The sequence below is a fragment of the Cynara cardunculus genome (assembly GCF_001531365.2).
Source record: "Cynara cardunculus var. scolymus isolate 2C chromosome LG 2, CcrdV1, whole genome shotgun sequence".
NCBI classification, from domain to species: domain Eukaryota; kingdom Viridiplantae; phylum Streptophyta; class Magnoliopsida; order Asterales; family Asteraceae; genus Cynara; species Cynara cardunculus.
In genome coordinates this window covers 2,409,029-2,424,884 of record NC_037529.1, presented here as the reverse complement: position 1 = coordinate 2,424,884, position 15,856 = coordinate 2,409,029, and the positions used below count along the sequence as shown (strand labels likewise).

General features: G+C 34.1%; 1 long non-coding RNA gene across 2 annotated transcripts; it reads right to left on the bottom strand.

The window, feature by feature from the left end:
- Positions 1-5,030: 5,030 nt before the first annotated feature.
- Positions 5,031-14,726, bottom strand: LOC112505724. Of its 2 annotated transcripts, XR_003068431.1 has the most exons (7): positions 14,591-14,726; positions 12,751-12,887; positions 12,559-12,655; positions 12,253-12,465; positions 12,085-12,161; positions 11,917-11,993; positions 5,031-5,984 (listed from the first exon to the last, which is right to left on the bottom strand). It is a non-coding gene; the product is annotated as an uncharacterized LOC112505724 (long non-coding RNA). The 2 variants fall into 2 exon arrangements; XR_003068430.1 differs by having other exon boundaries at positions 12,253-12,655.
- Between the last annotated feature and the right edge of the window lie 1,130 nt (positions 14,727-15,856).

The window sequence follows — 15,856 nt, the reverse complement described above, 5'->3', positions numbered from 1 at the left end:
TGGTTTTTAAGAGTTTTTATCAAATGCTTTATAATATAGCATAGATATTTTAAAACTTTTTGTTACACAAAATTGTTGTAGATGTTTTTACAATTGTGAATTTTGAGATTTAGTATGAAACACTTGCAAAACCTTGATAAAAACAAAAACTTAAAATTTTTGGTAAAAAACTTGAAAATCTTGTAGAAATATTGAAAAATTTAATATATAATTTATAACAACTAAAAATATATATATATATATATAAAATAGGCCTATGTATAACCAGTCCTAATCTCTATCCCAAAACCCAGATCGAGCCGGGCTTGGCCCATTTGGCCATCTCTATTCTCTAGGTGATGGCTAGTTGGCTACAACAATGACAACAACAATAGCGGTGGTGGGGGTGGTAAAGGATGGTGGCAATGTTGGTCGTGTTTATAATACGTCAGGTTTTTTTTTAGTTTTGACTTACTCAAAAAATAAGTGAACAAAATTGAATTTCATCACATATATATACGATGAAAATGATTAAACTGACAAATGATAAAACATATGTAATTCAATTAGTTTTTTTTTGTGGCAAACCAAATAACTAAGTGAAATTTGGTCAATAAAATTGGACATTGCAATTCCATCATCTTCCATAGGAATCCCGAGAATAAAAAACGTCCCCTGAAAAGACTCGAAACCCTTCGGATTGTTATCCATAAAAAACACGGTATCAATACAAATTGATTTGTATAAATCACAAGCACGTAAAACATAAAACACAAATTTGACAAAAAAAAAAGTATATGACGTCATCCTTGAGAGCGGCCCTAACATTTTTGTCTATTATTATTGGGACGTAAATTGTGTCACGGAAGCAGATTGGAGGTTCTTAGAGTTGAACCTCATGCCTCCGTTTTGCTAGGACTTATTTGTGACTCATAGCTTATTCGGTAAGTTATGCATGACGGTTTGATAGTGACATAATGATATAGAAAATGACTTATTCAGTAGAATTGTAGGAGAAGCTTTATGCAGAAAGCCAGATTTTTTTTGTCCAAACAACAAAAATCATTCCCAATCTATAGAGAATACAGACTGTTTATATAAATAATTTAATTCATACAGAATTAAACATCTTATAAATAAAACCAGGAAAAAACATGAAATAAAGTTTTAATATGTTAATTTGAAATTTTAAATGTTTTCTATTCATAATAAATTCCTACGTGATGGACGTCTTTATCTTCGCATTCATATATGAATTTAATTTGTTTGGCATACCATAAATACATATGTTGACAATTATGTAAGGATTTTATTAGAGAAAATACACTATTTATTAAATAACAAGTATTATTTTGTGAAAAAAATATCTAGAAAATTACCATTCACACCCCTGATAAAAAGAGAAAGTGGCGTTATGCCCCTTGGTTCTATAAGGGTGTGTTTGATATCCAAACAACATAGGACATGACACGAAAAATGTTCAGCATTTGGTAAGACAACACTGGATAAATCAGAATAAGTAAAATGACTAATTTATCACTACTGAGTTGTTTATATATTTTGATTAATTTATGTAATTACTATAAAATTATTTTTTTTAACAAAATAAAAAGTTTATGTAGTTTCAAATATTTATATTATCCTAATCTACATTATTTTTTATTATTAATGTATAATAAATTACATAAATTAATAAAAATATAGAAACTGTATAAAAATAATATTTTGATGATAGTAAATGAAAGTTTAAAAAGAAAAAAAAATACAATAAATAAAATTTAAAGAATAAATAAAATATAAAAATGAGAGCTATTTGATGTTTCAAAAGAGAATTAAATTTTATTTTGAGGTTATGTTAGTAAAATATAAGCCTGTTACATATTGTTCTACCATGTTTCATGAAGTAGGAGTGGAACAGACATATTTTATTTTGTTCCATATAAAAATTATGGCAAACATGAAACAATAATCCATTTTCTATTATGTCATATGCCATCCAATATACCAGATGCATCCCAATAGTCTTTGTGTATGATGTTTCATCGAACACCAAGAGTTTATAAATATGTCAATTATAACCCCTATCAATTTCCATAACTGTCAAATCCACGTGGGATTGAATGTGACACACTTGGACTTCCATGTCAAACAAATTGGTTAAACTCGACCGTTTTAAATAGGGGAGTGCTAATGGCACCCTCTTTCATGTCAGAATCAGGTCATTCAAGCATTGGGAATGTAAAAAGCATATATTGACGTTGATGTATGTGAGGAAGAAATTCATGGATAGGGGTGCATTAAGCAATACATAGGGGTGCATTTAGCCCACCCCTTTAAATAACGACACGGCAGCTGATGACTTTAGCAGCTGCGTCACCGAATAGAATTATTGTCATGTTATGAGGTTTTCCTTGTTTCGATGGAAAATATCTGGTTATTTTATTTTCCAGATATATGTTTCGAATTCGAAGATCACTGAAATATGTGAACAATTTCAATGTTGGAGAACATAGTGATCTTCGAATTCGACATGACGGAACAATTTCAAGGGGGTTGATATTCATACTTTCTTACGTCACTTTTTCACCCCCTCCTCCTCACATACTCACCCTCTAGTTTTTTAAAAATTATAATTTTAAATTTACATTTTATACCCTTATAATTAATTTATTTATTTATTTTACATCATTTGCTTTTAAATTTTTCATTTTACACTTTTATCAAATTAACATACATAATCATATATCAATAAAAACATGTTTAAAAAATACATTTTTATTTTAACAAGTTACACCATTATAATCGCCTCGTTAATACCTTCGAAATGAGTCTAATATTGAATACTTAATTATATTATTATATATTATATATACTGTAAAAATATATTTTTAATATTTACGATTTATACTTTTATAGTTATTTATTTAATTTATGATACATCATTTATTTTCACATCATTATCACATTAAAATACATAATTTTATATTATCTAAAACTATATCTAATACGTTTTATTTTAACAAATTACACAATTATAATCGTCTAGTTAATTTCTTCGAAATGAACTCAGTAATGAATATTATTTGAATTAATTATATTATTATAATCGTATTTTCAATACATTTGAAATGAACACAATATTGAATATTTTTGGATTTAATTATATTATTATCTATCATTTATAGTACGAAAAAATATTTTTAATACTTACATTATATTCTTTTGTAGTTGATCATTTAACTTTTTAGTATATCCCTAACTTTTTCATTTTCGATTTTTATTTTACATTCTTATCACATTAATATACATAATTGTATATTAAAAAAAATATGTTAACAAAATACGGTTTTATTTTAACAAGTTACATCAATATAATCGTCTCGTGAATACCTTCAAATGAGCTCAGTATTGAATATTTTTGGTTAATCATAATATTAAATACCATAACTACATAAATTATTTTTAATACTTACATTCTATACCCTTACAGTCATTTATTTACTTTGTTTTATATACATTACCTTTTCATTTTTTGTTGTATACCCTTATCACATTAACATACATAATTGTATATTAACTAAAATCCATTAAAAATGATCCCAATATTGAACATCGTTTTATCTAATTATGAAACTGTAATTATATAAATATCATAAAGGTATAAAATAAAAATAAAAATAATAAATTTTTATAAAGATATAAAGTATATATATTGAAAAAAATTCATATACAAATATATAATTTAAAAAATACATATTTTTAATACTTTATTAATYAATAATAATATATAGTTAATTAATATATGTAATTATAGTATAGATTAAAAATAAAAAATAAAAACGTAAAGGATATAATAGAAAAATATTTACAAAGTTGAAGGGTTAAAACTAAAAATATCAAGGGTTAAAAATGAAAAATAAAATAAACTTATTTTATTTCCTTAAGTAGGTGAGGGTAGGGAAAAAGAATTCCAAATAGGGTCAACAAACATGTATAAGTTTTATGTACTAATGTCTATGTCTAAGATTCTGATTCTATACATTGGTCAAACAACCCAACTTTAATGTTTACGATTTAAAAAATTTCAACCCAAAACCATACGGGTTGGTCGGGTCGATACTTTGATACATAAAATATTCTTTTAACCTTGAATATGTTGTTTTCTTTACTTATAACTTATTTTTATCATCAATCATTTGGTATAACTTATCCACCTTTCTTCTTAAATCTTAAGGATATTACGTTTAACTACTTTCTCAATTTGCATATATACGTTCACATTTACTGAACATATATAACGAGTTATGTAGAGATGAGAAAGAGATTGAAGATATATATATATATATATATATATAACGAGTTATGTAGAGATGAGAAAGGATACATGATGGTGTAATTGTCTAATGTACATATTAATACAAACTTAACAATCATATTAAATTCAAGAAATAAGAGGACATGGGGTCCATCAGGTCAGATTAGGTTCAAATGGCCGTAATCAAATTCCAACTCAATACTTACGAGTTCGAAAACTTTACAACTCGATTAGACATTGAGTTGCTTCATGTTGTGTTATTTCGCGTTGGGTTGGATTGGTCGGTTTTTTTTTGCACCCCTAATTAAAATACTATATTTTTATTTCTTTAACCGAAAACAATCTGCTTTCTAATAACAAGTGTAGAGCCGGACCAAAACTGGTGGTCCAGCTAACCCATGATTCAACCCAATTGTCGAGCCCAATGGCACACATGATAATTTGCGGTATTTTTTTCACAATGACTCATGTGGCCATGAAGTTTCATCTGCAATGACTTTAGTTCATTTATAGGATAACTAAAGGTAAATCCATGACCTCAGACTTGGAAGGACAAACAGTTAAAACACCCATGAACTTTGCCACCTAACATTCGTCAATGAACAACACACGAGCACAGAGGTAGTGACGTATGCCTGAACCAACTGGCGATAGGCGGATCATGCCCTTTCCACAGTAAACAAGGTAACATCAAATGATAGTTTTTTTTAAGTATTTAATATTTAAATATACGGCAAATGCAACAAATAAACTCACACCCCTCCTCACCTACTAATTTACTTTACGACAAACAACAAAAATGGGAAACGCACCACAAAACTAAATACTACAATCTGTAGACAAATTAAAATTAATCAATTCTCAAAACCATTAGAAAGAAACGACAATCAATGGTTAAATGGAAGTAGAAAGGTAAATCCATGACCTTGAACTCAGAAAGATCAAATAATCCATGGACAATTGAATCTCAAAACCATTCTAAAAAAACCATAATGAATGGATAAATGGAAGTCAAAAGCTAAATCCAAGACCTTGGGACTCGGAATGACCCAACACCCGTAAACTCGGTCACCTTTAGCCACGTAACTCCCATCGATGGACAAGGCAGGAGTATATAGGATGGTAAACGAAGTAAAATCACAGAAAAACAACCTACAAAATGCTAGCTTACTCTACGATAAACAAAAAAAATCGACAAGACACCACAAAACTAAGATCCATCAGGTGTTTCAAGTGAAGCTAGCAGCCCGGTTTATGGACCATTTCAAGTCTTGTGCACAGAGAGAGTAGTGGTGGCAGCAAAAAGCCAAAAACTAAGATCCATCAGGTGTTTCATGTTTCTCAATTACGGAGAGCTATTGGGTCATGTCATTCATGCAAGATTATTCCACCGTAGTTAAATAAAAACATATGGAGTTGGAGACAAGGTGGATGTATGGCGGGCAGGTAATAGTAAGCCACATATATATTTTACGAACTCAAGAAGTAGGGAGGGCAGAATGGTCCTTTTGATTCGCAAGTCGTTACATGTTGGCGTAGATGGTCAAGTCGGTGAAGGAGAAGCATAAACAGGGGAGGTTATGGTTGTTGAAGTTATCAATTAGTTTGTGAACGTACCTCACGTTGTAGTAGAAATCTTATATCCAATTGATTCATCAGAACACTGCATTTTTGAACCACGAGGAACACCCTGCAGAATTGTGACAACATAATACCATAAGCACATAGTACATAATGACATTAATCTATTTCTTTTGAGGTAATTTAACCAGTAGCATAAATTAAGAAACCAGTGAAAAAACCTGATAAAACCACATTTTCCTTAGAAAACTGGATTCTTAATGGGTTCAGTTCATTTTATGGCAACAAAACTACGAATGCATTCAATCGCCAACTCCTAGAAACAATATTTTGTGATTTGATCAAGCAAAAGCTATTCATAAGCATCAACAAACGTGTTATGCACTGGCCCAATAATAGGAGTAATATTCTAGAAGGGGTAGTTGGGGTATTTTGATCCTAGAATCTGTTATGGCTGTGAATAAATAGGGAGTTAGTGAGAGTGAGGGATCATCCAGAAAATTGTCCAGGGTTCTGTTTAGGAGAGACTAGCCTCTCGAATGCTAGAAACCGTTCCTTTTTGTTAATTGAATCATTAGTCACTTGTTCTTGTCTCCTGGATATTACTTCCATTTTTAATCGGTCCAGTTCATAACAAACGGTACCTACTTCTACTTGCTCAAAGGAGTCCTTTCAGGACTGCAAAAGTCAGACCATCATCGCAAAATGAAATCAACGAGCCTCCAAGATTCGTTGGCAGAGCAGAACAATTGAACCTACATCATCAAAGATAAACCGAACAGAGAAAGAAGCCAATTCTGAATGATCAAACTCAACCCCTGGAGAACCACAATCAATAGATAAATGGAAGCCAAGAAATAGATCCATGACCTTGAACCAGAACGACCAAAAACCCTAGAACCAAGTAACCATTAGCCACCCAAAGCCCCTTAATGGACAAGCCAAGAGCATATAGGCCGTGGTGAACCTGTGACATGGATGCATGAACTAACTGAGGATAGACGGATCTTACCTTCAGGACGGTAAATGAAGCAAAACCACAAAAACCCCACAAAATTATAGCCTACTTTACGCTTAACCATAAAAATGGAAGACGCCACAACTTAAAACAAAACTACTATACTTGGACATATTAAAACAATTGAATCTCAAAACCATTGTTAAAAAAAACAATTAATGGATAAATGAAAGTCGAAAGGTAAATCCATGACATCGGACTTAGAAGGACCAAACAGTCAAACAACCATGAAATCGGTAACCTTTAGCCACCTAACCCCCTTCAACGATAGAAGCATATAGAAGGTGGTGTACCTATGACATGGATGCTTGAACCAAATGAGGATAGGCGGACCATCCCCTTGGGATGGTAAACAAAGGAAAATCATAGACACACACATCTAACAAAAGCTAGCATACATAATGATGGAACAACAAAAATGGCCAAGACACCACCCGTGACATGGATACATGAACAGGCTGAGGATAGGCTGATCTTACCTTCAGGATGATAAACGAAGCAAAAACCACAAAAAAAACAACCCACAAATCCTATAAAATACTAGCCTACACTACACTTTAAAATAAAAATGGAAGAAGAAGCAAACTAAACGAAACTACCATCTATTGAAAAATTGATACAATTGAATGTCAAAACCGTTGAAAAAAAACCCACCAATCAATTGAAAAATGGAAGTCGAAATAAATCCATGGCGTTGGACTAGAATGGAAGAAATGCCCATGAACTCGGTAACCTTTAGCCACCTAACTCCCCTCGATGGACAAGGTAGGTGCATTTAGGTGGAGATGTACCAGTGATATGGATGCTTGAACCAAGTGAGGATAGRCRGATCATGCCCTTGAGATGGTAAAAAGGTAACATCATAGAAAAACAATACAAAAAATCCACATAATGATAAACAACAAAAATGAGCAAGACACCACAAAGCTAAATGATACTACAATCCATAGAAAAATTAAATCAAGAAATTCTCAAAACCATTAAAAGAACGACTATCAATGGATAAATAGAACTTGAAAAGGTAAATCATGACCTTGAACTCAGAAAACCACAATGGATAAATGGAAGCTGAAAACTAAATCCATGACCTTGGACTTGGAAGGATAAAACTCCCATAAACTCAGTCACCTTTAGCCACCGAACGCCTCCCAATGGACAAGGCAGGAGCATATAGGTGGTGGTGTACCCACGACATGGATGCTTGACCCAAGTGAGGATATGTGGATCATGCCCTCAAGGATGGCAAAAAAGTAAAATCATAGAAAAACAATACATAAAAGCTAGCTTACATAACGATAAACAACAAAGTTGGGCAAGACGCCACAAAACTAAATGAAGCAACCATAATTAAACAATCAAATCTCAAAAACATTAGAAGAAAACGACAACCAATGGATAAAAGAAACTTGAAAGGTAAATGCCTGACCTTGAACTCAGAAAGGCCAAACACCCTAGAACCAAGTAACCATTAGCCATCCAACGTCTAATCTAGAAGCATATAGGTGGTGGTGAACCCATGTCATAGATGCTTGAACGGACTTAAAATAGGGGGATCTTACCCTAACGATGGTAAACGAAACAAAAGCACACAAAAAAACAATCCACAAAATGCTAGCCTACTTTAAACTAAACCATAAAAATGGGAGACGCCGCAAAATTAAAAGAAACTATCATTCATAGACAAATTGAAACAAAACTAAAAGAAACTGTCATTCGTACCCGCAATGGACAAGGTAGGAGCATTTAGGTGGAGATATACCGGTGATATGTAAAAACAACCCACAGAATCTACAAAATGATAGCTCACGTTACGATAAACAACAAAACACCACAAAACTAAATGATACTACAATCCACAGAAAAATTAAATCAATAAATTCTCAAAACCATTAAAAAACGACAATCAATGGATAAATGGAACTTGAAAGGTAAATCATGACCTTGAACTCAGAAAGACCAAAAACCCCATGGTGACCTTTAGCCACCCAACGCCCCTTAATGGACAAGCGAGGAAAATATAGCCGTGACATGGATGCATTAACTGACCGAGGAGAAGATGTTCTTACCTTCAAGATGTTAAACATTGCAAAACCACAAAAAAAGAAACCCACAAAATGCTAGCCTACTTTACACTTTACCATAAAAATGAAAGACAAACTACCATCCACAGAAAAATTGAAACAACTGAATGTCAAAACGGTTGATAGAAAACCACAATCAATGGATGAATGGAAGCTGAAAACTAAATCCATGACCTTGGACTCGGAAGGACCAAATGCCCAAAAACTCTATAACTTTTAGCCACCGAATTCCCCTCAATGGTCAAGGCAGGAGCATAAAGGTGGTGTTGTACCGAGGACATGTATGCTTGAACCCAGTGAGGATAGGTGGATCATCCCCTCGGGGAGGGGTAGATTGGTAATCTTGTCTTGCTCGGTCAGACTCGGTTCTTAGCTGTGAAGGGACATAAGTTGGAGATTCCGGTGTTCGATGGTAAAGATCCAGATGGATGGATTTTACGAGTGAACGTTATTTTATTTTGAATCAATTGAGTCAACAAGAAAGAATCGATGTGTCGTTCATATCGTTTGAAGGAGATGCGTTAAAAATGGTTTCAATGGGAGCATAAACGACATCCGATTACCAGGTGGGAAGATTTGAAACAGCTGCTGTTAAGACAGTTTCGTTCCTTGACAGCAGGCTCCTTATGTGAACAGTTTCTATCGGTGAGACAAGAAGGATCAGTTGAAGAATATAGAAGGAGATTTGTTGAGTTTGCGGCACTGTTAGACGGAATTCCGGAGTATATTTTCTTGAGTCAATTCATTAACGGTCTGGAGGAATCAATTAAGGTAGAATTGAGATTAATGAATCCCTTAACGATTAGCGAAGCAATGGAGATAGCCATGAAGATCGATTTGAAAAACAAAGTGTTAGCAAGGGAAAAGACTACGGTCTATAGCAAGAAGACTAATTCGTATTTCCATCCAATCCCAGAGTGGAAAACAGTTCTCCTTATCAGTCCTCGAACAGTACCGGGGGTTCTGTCAACTCGCCAAGTTCCACCAGCAGAGCGGTATCCAGTTTTCGTCGTCTGTCCGATCAAGAGGTGCAACAACGAAGAGCTTTGGGTCTGTGTTACCGCTGTGATGAAAAGTACGCCCCCGACCACAGGTGTAAAAAAAAGGAGATGAATGTTTTACTAGTTCAAGAGGACACAGTTGAGGATGCAGAACCAAAAATGGAAGAAAGAATTTTTAATGCAGTTGAAGTTAGCGATAAGGTTGAGGTACATTTGAATTCCGTTGTCGGTTTAACAAATCCTAAAACTATGAAATTGGAAGGAAGAATAGGCGAACAAAAAGTTGTTGTGTTAATCGATAGCGGTGCAACACACAATTTTATATCTTATGATTTGGTTAAACGACCAAATTTAAAAGTGGAAATTACTGGCGAATATACTATTACTCTAGGATCGGGAAATACGGAAAAAGGGAAGGGAGTTTGTAGGGGTATTACGCTGTTTTTACCCGATATTGAAATTCGGGAAGATTTTCTTCCGTTGGGATTGGGTAATAGTGACGTTATTCTGGGAATGCAATGGTTGGAGACACTTGGAGCAACGTATGTCAATTGGAAGTTACAGGTAATGAAATTTACTTGTGGGGGAAAATCAATCACGTTACGAGGTGATCCTTCGTTGGGACGTTCGATGATTTCGTTGAAGGCCATGGGAAAGGTGATCAGTCATGAAGGGCAAGGTGTTTTAGTGGAATTGGGCGCATGTTCGGTTTTATCAGGAGAGATTAGAGAATCTAATGTGATGTTGGATCCGCTACTAAAAGAATTCGATTCAGTGTTTAACATGGAGCAAGGTTTGCCACCGGAAAGAGGTAGAGAGCATAGTATCGTGTTAAAGGAAGGTACAGATACGATCAATGTTCGGCCATACCGTTATCCTCATTACCAAAAAGACGAGATCGAGAAATTGGTGAAATTGCATGTTTAAAGCTCAATTTCGTATGAAAAAGTATGCTGATTTGAAACGAAAAGAAATGGTATTTGTGGTAGGAGATTGGGTTTTCTTGAAGTTGTGACTTTACAGACGGAAATCGCTGGTACTTGGGAATAGTCCCAAACTTCTAGCTCGTTTTTATGGCCCTTATAAAGTGTTGGAGTGGATTGGGAGTGTGGCATATCGTTTGGATTTACCGAGTTCAGCAAAGATTCATCCGGTTTTTCACGTTTCTCAATTAAAGAAGGCGATGGGAAGTTGCATTTCAACTCACGATTTTCCAACTCAGATTTCTGAAGATTTGGTGCTACAAGTTGTTCCCGAAGACATCTTGGATATGAGACCATTATCGAATGGTGATGTGGGTCAATCTGAAGTTTTGGTCAAATGGGAAGGAATGTCTGATTCTGAAGCTTCTCGGGAGAATCTGGAGGCACTTCTGCAGCAGTTTCCTAGTTGTCACCTTGAGGACAAGGTGAAATTTTTGGGGGGGAGTATTGATAAACCTCCTTTGAGGTTTACGTATAGAAGAAGAAGCTAAGTGAGTCTAATTGTGCTGTCGAGTCTTACTGTAAACAAGAATAAGGGAGGGGTAGATTGGTAATCTTGTCTTGCTTAAATAGGTTGCTGTTAGAGAAAGTCGGTATTCTGTTTTGTCACTTTCTGTTGAATTTTGTTGAAGCGTAAGCTTTGGGAGAGAATCCCAGACCTCTCGAAAGTCTAGGAGCTGTATCAATTTCGAATTGCAATAGATTGGCCGACAATTTCATTCTTGTTAGTTCCAATTGCCGACCTAGCTATCGTGATTCTGTTTCTGTGTGTTTTACGTATACGATTCTGGCTAGAGGTACGTTTTCTGTTCGTGAATCAAGCTAGGGTATAACAGATTAATGCTTTCCATATGCATAGTTTCAACTTTACTCATATAAAGCTACTCTTGTGCAGAGTTGGAAGGACTTGTTTTTCAACTTATCATAACATTTAGTGGTTAAAAACAGGAGCTTATACCTTCTTTATAAAGTGAAAGTCATAGGATCGTCCAGGAAAGACAATGGTCCAGTTGACCTGAATGTGCTTTTGTAGGCCTATTAGCAAATAAGCAAAAGAGGTCTTTAAGATGATGGAAGATGTAGAAATCAAAATGAACAATTAGTGGTTAAATACAGGAGCTTATACCTTCTTTATAAAGTGAACGTCATAGGATCGTCCAGGAAAGACAATGGTCCAGTTGACCTGAATGTGCTTTTGTAGACCTATTAGCAAATAAGCGAAAGAAGTCTTTAAGATGATGGAAGATGTAGAAATCAAAATGAACACTTAGTGGTTAAATACAGGAGCTTATACCTTCTTTATAAAGTGAACGTCATAGGATCGTGAAGGAAAGACAATGGTCCAGTTGACCTGAATGTGCTTTTGTAGACCCATTAGCAAATAAGCAAAAGAGGTCTTTAAGATGATGGAAGATGTAGAAATCAAAATGCGATCACAAGGATTATATAGAACCAGCACACATCATAACTGCAATAATTGAACCACGATGTTTGGCACCAAACGAACCTACAGACAAAGCACAATCTCATCATGCAAGCTTACATACAATGGCAATTCAGAAATGAGAGGTTAAAAGAATAGTGTCAAGGAGGAAAATACAAGTGCCAACGATTCGCTAGCTATCTTCTTCAGTTAGATCAGCTAGCTATCCAGACCGGAAAGGATGCCCCAATGAAGAAGCCGAAAAGAATACCAACTGTGATGGTTACAGTAAGCTTCGTACACTCGTTTGAATGCCCCATAAAACAGTTTTCATTCACAAGTGAATCAAACATCAAAAAAGAGACAAACCTCCGGTTAATGGTTCCCTTTCTTCGAAATTCATACTAACAAGAACAAATTAAGCTGCAAGAGCATCTTTGCATTCTTTGGAAAAGTATAAATCCAAGCTGCCCACCAGAATCCCAACTCAAAACACAAAGCAAAACCTGAAGAAACCAGAGCAAATTGCAAAACGGATCATCAAGAAAATCATGAACTAACCAAAACCGAAAATACCCAGAAAACGATAGTTGATTATATGGATGGTACTCACAAAAAGATGAATCTTTTCTGTTCTCTTGGGATTTCTTCTAAGGGGCAAACAAGCAATTAAACATAAAGATGAATATAAAGAGTTGCAGTGGATACAAAATATGGTTTTGTGACTTCATTCTTATAGTAAACTGAATTCCACACAAGAAAAGACCAATTCAAATACCCACAAAATCCATGTGCTCCATCCCACAATTTCCTCCACAGATTACTTTGATATCAGGCAATTGAACCAATCATGTGCCTAACTTTTGCCAAATTAACATGCAACGATTGGGTTTCCTAAGCACCCATCAATGAAAAAAAGACCAAAAAGACAACATAACTACACTTCTAAAATATAAGAAAACCCCAATGGACATGAAGTTACTTAACCCTAATTTTGAATGTTAAAAATTTCTCCAAGATAAAACAGCCACTAACCCTAATGGGTATGTGAAAATTTGGATGTTACATGGAGATGGAGATGGATTGAACGATGGAAGCACGATTGAACGATGGGAGATTGAAGAAGACATGGAACCTCGCTTTAATATATTGTGATGATGATTCGAGTGAATCGTCATCTTGGGGAGTGAGAGAATTGCCTGAATCGTCGTATTGGGAGCGACACTTGTCTGAATCGTCGTCTTGGGAGGGGAGCGAAGGAAGAGGCGTCTTGGGGAGGGTAACGGAGCGAAGGAAGAGGCATATTAAAGGGTTGAAAAGTAAAGGTAAAGGTAGTATAGATAAGAGTATCTTGGTCATTTAGTATTTTAAGACTTTAAGACTTTTAAGACTTTTGTTAAATTTGTTTAGTAAGGTAGTATAGATAAAATCATTATTGTTTTCTTGAAAACACATAAAATTGTATTATAACATCCACAGAGACAAATGATAAAATAGAACATTAAAATCGAGACGTGTCTCGCTGCATTGCGCGAGTACTCTTCTAGTATCTATTAACGAGAACTTCCATCTAAACCACTTGAACTTTACTAGTCTAAACTTTCAAAGGGTTCCAAATGAATGAATTTAGACACAATTTCACAACACCAACCAAATCTCAACTGCTAAAACATTCTTTATGATTGTAGAACTTCACTATAGAGAATCACGCTAACTGCTACTTTATGATTCACAAACTCCAAGTTTGCTAGTTAAAACAAATAATAATAAACATCTTACCAACTAAACCCCCTCGTGCCAGTAGGTCAATTTAGACCCAAAACATCTAAATTTCACATCTAGTTACAAGTTAAAATAGCATGCGAAATGTCTTCAAAAGATGGGGAACTCAAAAAAACTAACGATTACAACAAATACTAAACAAAACAGACCCTCTCAATTATTTTGGTAAAAATGTCAAATAACCAAACCCATTGGTAGGCATCGAGACAAAAGTGAACAGCATATAACAATGTACAGTTTACCAAAAGAACTAACCCTACACGAGTACAAATTCAGTTAAGTTATCAACAAAAACCACAACAACAAACGATTGCTTATGTATAAAAAAGAGGATTTCAACTAGTCATCTTCTTTAAACAAATACGATCAAAGAAGAGAGAAAACGAATTAAAAAAAAATCAAATTCAAATAGAATGCAGTTGCTTACCATCAACACCCAAGAGTATTTTGCAACGAACTGGTGAGAGTGCGAGTTTCACAGTGTGTGAAGAAAACTGGTAGGGCACGGAGAAAGTGACAAGAAAAATAGGCATTGATGATGATTGGGAGAGTTCTTGAGGGTTTGAAGCAAAGGCGCGTGCGGAGGTCGGTCGCCATGGCTCTTCGTTCTCGAATACGCACGCGTTTGCCGTTTAACAAGGCTTTCTGTTTTTCTTTTTTTGTCGTTTTATAGTTTATATACAACTTTAGTCCCTATGGTTTGTACAAAACTATTAAAGTTGTCTCTTTTTTGCAAAAATAGTTATCCATTTTGTTTTGAAAATAATCTTTAACCCTATTTCCGTTAATTATAGTGTCATTATTTGTACACTAACTTTTTCTAAATTGAAGAGAAAGACAATAATATGGGCCTATAATTAACGAAATTTGAGTTAGGGGTGTTACTAAAGCAAAAATAATATCACCAAGATTATTTTTGCACTTTTTGCAAATGAGGGATCATTTTCATACTTTTGCATGAACTACATGGACCAAAATTGTAGTTTACTTTGTAATTTACTCAAATAATATTGGGAAAAGTTTAAAAAAACTCAATGAACTTTACTGTTTGGAACGATTAAATCCTTGGACAATTTTTTGGAACAAATAAACCTTTGGACTTTCTAAAATCTGTCAAAAAAATCCAATGAACTTTACTGTTTGGAACGATTAAACCCTTGGACAATTTTTTGGAACAAATAAACCCTTGAACTTTTTAAAAACTGTTAAATAAGTCCTTGGACTTTACAAAACCTGTTAAATAAGTCCTTGGACTTTCTAAAATATGTTAAATACATTTTGTTAGTGAAAAAGATATGAAAAAACAATGGATTTTCATATTTTGAACGATCAAGTTCATAAATATTTTTTGAACGAAAAAAATACTTACATTAAAAAAAAACAAATATACCATTCTCATTATTATTCGTAAAATATACAAAAAATGAAACCAAAGCATAATAATTTGCATACACATTTTGGATATAATTTTACCAAAAGTTAAACGACAATATATACCAAAAGTTGAATCAAAATATGTAACAAAAGTTGAACCAAAGTATGTAACAAAAGTTGCGCAAAGAAAATACTAACAATTGYGCCAAATATACCAAAAGTTGCGCCAAAAAATACCAACAATTGCGCCAAATATACCAAAAGTTACGCCAAAATATACCAAAAGTTGCAAAGTCCAAGGGTTTATTTGTTCCAAAAA